Below are 6,000 nucleotides of genomic sequence, written 5' to 3' on the forward strand. Positions count from 1 at the left end.
ATTATATAATAATTTAAATAAACATTTTAAATTTTATATTGTAAATAAACCTACAACGTTTTAAATATCTTTCTTAACTTTATCAACATAATTTTAAAATAATTAACTATTTTAAATATAAATTTATATTAATCTAGTTCATTTTATAAAACTCATCATATCTCTACAACTTTTACTCTACAATTTTCCTCTGCACTCTTTCTAGATTGTTGATTTCATTATTCGTCTCTTTGAAGATCAAAACTCACCTCGAGATTCTTGGTGTAGAGAGTAACGCAATCATTATATCAAAAGTGTGATTAGAATAAGTTCACCGTCTACTCTTTTTTCTAAGTCAATCTTGATTCCGTTGCATGTGACCTTTTAGTACTTATTTGTGACTTTAGGTAACTCAAAGTGAATCTTTGTTTGTTTTGGTTATGGGAGTGTGTTCAAATAATTGATCTATTTTTTTTTGTACTATCAGAGTACCATGTGAAGGTTGAACTCTGTGGAGCACTTGTCTGCTAGATTGTTGATAACAAGGTAAGGGAAGCTAGTAAATTAAATAATACTTAAAATGTGTAATTGAGAGTAGAGTAGCTATGATGATTACATTGTTATATTATGACTACTAGAAATATTAAATTTCAAGTGTTATTTTTGAATTGAGTTGTATGTGGATTTTGCAATATGATTTTTCGAATTTGATCTACGAGTTTGATAAGTGGTTACAACCAAGGTGGTTTTTGAGTTAAAAGGTAAGTATTTTAACATGATAAATAAGTATAATTATCCATTTCCCTTGGTAAGTTGATATATCAAATCCGTCTATAATGATTATGTAGACTCGCTATACAAGCATTGATCCTTGGACGAAAGTGTTTTTCAAGAAATATAAAGAGCAAGAGTGGTCTTACTCAATGGGTGACAAGGGTTTGTTGGGTGAGTTTGTTAAATAAGCTCCTTGTGACCTTATTCACTAAGTGAGTGAGACCCTAGTTGGATGATTTTTTTTTTTGTGAAAATTCAATGAGCTCAAGGTGAAAATTCAATTTAGTTTAAAATTAGAATGAAAAGGATTAATATCATTGATTTAAAATTTTTGACTAACTGTAATCCTACACCAAAAATATTTAATAAAAATTTAAATTTTAATAAAAACATCATTATAACATTTATATAAAAATTAAATTTGGTCTAAGTTTGGAGGGGAACAAAGAACAAAAATAACGAATATAAAGACCAAATTAAACATAAAATATGAACTCTAACATGTGACACATTATTGGACTGACACGTGGACAATAAAAAGAAATAAAAAAAACACACAAATTGATACATGAGAATCATTGTTCATCACTGTTAATTCTTTAAACGGAATCAGCAAAAAAGACCAAATTTGAACAAAACTGATAAAAATTAGGACCTGATTAAACAAAAAAACAATATTTGGACTAAATTGATAAAACTTAACAAAAATATGGACTAATTGTGTCATTTAACCTAACATTTATATAAAAATTAAATTTGGTCCCAAGTTGGATGTTGGAGAGGACACAAAATTACTCCATTTTAAAATAAAAAATTGGGATTAATTGAATAAAAATAATTAATATAGGGACCAAATATATATTATATCTATTATATATTGAGAAACGAGAAAAGAAGATACTATCAAAATTACTACACTATCTGTTTGTTTTTATTGACACATATACACAATTATAATTATTTGGTCATTTTTATATTATTTACTTTTTAAAAATAAAAAACTAAATTTTTTATTTTCATTTTTCATTTTTCTTTCTCCAATAACTACTTTCTTTATGTGACACAAACACTCTCTTATTTTCTTGTGATTCTTTTTTCTATTTACTTCACTTTTCTTTATGGTAACAATCTTTTAATTTCTTTATCTAAAAAATTAAATTATTTTTAAATATATATCGTCGATAATACCTTATAAACTAATTTATTAGTGATTAGTATTTTAATTATATGTATTTTTTAATTTCTGTTTTATATTTCAATATATTTTTTATTATATAAGTATTGATAACTATTTTATTATGTGAAAATTATATATCCAAAAAACCTATAAAAATAATTAGTAATATACTATTTTATTATGTGAAAAATTATATTTCCAAATAACTATTTTAATTAGAAGTGTTTTTTATTATTATTTTATATTTTAATTATTTGTAGTTTTATTTTAATTCTTCTAATTATTTTATTATTAAAACAACATATAATTACTATAATACTTTTAATATTTATTGAATTATGATTAACTTTTATATAGTTTAATTTAGAAAAAGTTTCATTTCAATAATTAAAAAATGTTTCACAATATATGATTAGTTTTAGTTTTATTTTATTTATTGAAAACACATATTATTACTACAATATTTTTAATATTTAATAGATTATGTTTGATTTTATATAGTTTAATTTAAGCAAAATTTAATTTCAATAATTAATAAATATTTCAAAACTTCATGTCCAAAAGTTACTATAAAAGTAGCTTAATTTAAAAAATTATTTAAAAAAACAAATTCCATTTTTATTTTTATTTATTATTATTTATTTCAATATCAAAAACACATTTAATTACTATAGTGCTTTTAATATTTATTGCATTGTGTTTATTTTTTATATAGTTTAATTTATTCAAAAAAATATTTCAAGAATTAATAAATATTTTATTATGTAAAATAGTTGTTTAATTTAAAATAAAATATTTAAAATAAATGAAAAGCATTGGTACTTATTGGATAAAAATCATTTAATGATAAAGATATTATATATCTTTTACTATTATTTACATTAATAGAATACCATATATTTCATTTTCTTTTATTATTATTAAATATTGTGTTGTTTCCATTTATATGATGAGAAATTGTAATTTATATATTGAACAAGTTTTAATAAATTAGTAAGCAAGATTTCATTTTGTCGTTTTTATTAGAGCTGTCAAAATGGGTAATCCGGCCCGACCTAACTTGACCCACCACGGGTTGATGATTTAATGAGCCAATCCAATCCGACTCACTTTTTAGCGAGTTAAAAAAATTCGAATCAGTTGACAAGTCAAACGGATTGGCTCACGGGTTCACTTAACTAAAAAAAATATTATTTTTTATTTTTCTTTCAATCAAAACTAAATTGTAATTCTAATTAAAATCTAAATAAACTTTAATACAATCCAAATACAAACTATTATACAAGAATATTTATTTTTAGTTTTTATTGACATCATTAAAAACTAAATATAAAAGTCTAACATCACACATTATACAAGAATATTCATACAGTGATTAGACGAGTCTAACAATAGATATAGATAAACCTATTCATACACAATTTAGATGAGTTTATTAATAAAAATATATGACTTTGTTTACTAAACCATTAAACCATTTTTGTGATACATATTAGACAAGTTTGTTCTTACACTAAATATATGAGTTTAGTAATACGCATTACCAGAGTTTGCTCATACACGATTAGAGATATTAAAAAGAATTAAATGAGCCAGTTCATACAGAGTCCATATTCTCTTCTAAATTTTTTGATGTTATCCTTTGTTGAACATTAAAATTATATTGTATTGGTACTTTAAAAAACCTTTTTAATATATTTTAAAATTTTATTAATAAAAATATATGACTTTGTTAACTAAACGATTAAACCACTTTTGTGATACATATTAGACAAGTTTGTCCTTACACTAAATATACAAGTTTAGTAATACGCATTACAAGAGTTTGCTCATACACGATTAGAGATATAAAAAAGAATTAAATGAGCCAGCTCATACAAAATCCATATTCTCTTCTAAGTTTTTTTATGTTATCCTTTGTTGAACATTAAAATTATATTGTATTGAAATTATATTGTATTGGTACTTTAAAAAACCTTTTTAATATATTTTAAAATTTTAAAATCAGTGGTCATTAGTGTATTTTGAAGACACACTAGAGAAACAACACAAAAAAAAATCCAACAGAGAATATACTAATACACAAAAGACTACTTTATTAATATACTAATTAGATGAGTCTAAAAACACTCATTAGACAAGTATATTTATACATTGATTAGACGAGAAGTCTTACAATATATAATAGACGAGTTTCTTCATACAATAATTAAATATATAAATCATTTTTTTACGATGATTTTATTCAACACTTAATTGTAAATTTAAAAATAATTATTTATTTATTTTCTCGACCTTTAAATTCTTCTTAATACAATATATATTTACTAACATAAAAAACACAAATAAATATCAACCTGTGCGTAGACACAGTTTAATGATTGACATGTGACGGTCACTATTGACTCTAACACGTGACACAGTGATGAATTGACAGGCAAAAATTCTCTACAAAATAAAGAAAAAATAGAAAAAATCACTAAGTGACGTGATGATCACTATTCATTAAGATTAATTATGTGAACAGCTAGAAAAAAAAGACTAAATTGAATAAAATTGATAAAAATTAATACCTGAAAAATATTAACTGAATTGACACAACTAAAATAAAAATAAAAATTTTAACCTAAAATATAAATATTATTGCATTGCAATCAATTAAACATTAAAATAAAGGTAACAAAATAAAATAATATATTTATTCAGTTATACTTCTTCCAAGTAAATGTTATTTTAAACTGGGATAATTATATTTTTATTTGTAGTTTTTAATGATGTCAATAAAAATTTATTTATTTTATTATTTTAATAATTATTTTATTAAATTTAAAAAATTATTTATAATAAAAATTATTTAATAATAAAAAATAATACAAATTATATACTTTTATAATTGCTTTTATAAAAATTATTTTATAGTTTAACAAATTTGATTGAATAAAAAAAATAGTGATCTATATAAAGTTACGTACAAATTCATAGAATGAATAATTATTTGTATACTAACTAAATAAATAATGAATAACTATTAAATTCATAAAAAAGAAAAAAAATATTAAATTGTTATTTGAGATTAATAAAATGAGTCCTAATAATAATAGTATTTTATTAAAATATTTAACGTTGTACTTAATTTAATATTTTTACTAGTTTCAACATGTATCAATGATTAGTTTGCTCACGGCATCATGATGGGACTCATAATTTTATATTCACATGCACAAACCATGTGATGCTATTTAAAATGAATTATTATAGGCTTGACGTATTTCATCTGTTGACTATTTTAATATTTTTTTATTGTGATACACATAAATAAAATATTTTAGTTTTTACAGTTCGCACTGCTTTATTGCTATGAGGAATTATTTAGTTAAAAGAGATTTTAATTAAATATAATATTATGTTGAATTTTAAGATGAGGATTTTAATACAAGGATGGAGAAGATCCTCTCTTTTACCTGTTTAGTTCAGAAGGATGGAATGTTTAAAAATAATAATTTGCTATTATATTTTTTAATTTTAAATATCAAAATATAAATAAAATTATTTTTTTATGATACATTTAGATAGTATTTGACCACGTTTTTATAAATGCTTTTAGACAAACAATATGGAATGGAATTTTTTATAAATAAAATTAACTTAATCATAAATTTAAAATAAAAAATAAGAAAAAATTGTAAAACAATTTATAAATAAACTAATTCTTTCTATGTAAATACTTAAATTATTTAAATAACTTTGTTAACTATTTCTTCATTTCAAATTCTACTAATACTAATGGAAAAAATAAAAAAAGGAAAATATTATATATATATATATATATATATATATATATATATATATATATATATACTCATATAATACTTGAATTGAAATCATAATTTTTCAGAAACTCTATTCATATTTGTTACCTCGTATTTAACCATTAGAAAATGAAACAAACATTTTAAACTCTTGTAACCATTGAATATATAAAACCCTGCACCTTTAATTGTTGAGAAACATGCAAAAACTTTCATTTTTTTTGTTAAAATACTTTTTTGGTTCCAGTTTTCGTCAACTTT

The sequence above is a fragment of the Vigna unguiculata genome, chromosome 5, assembly GCF_004118075.2.
Source record: "Vigna unguiculata cultivar IT97K-499-35 chromosome 5, ASM411807v1, whole genome shotgun sequence".
Taxonomy (NCBI): domain Eukaryota; kingdom Viridiplantae; phylum Streptophyta; class Magnoliopsida; order Fabales; family Fabaceae; genus Vigna; species Vigna unguiculata.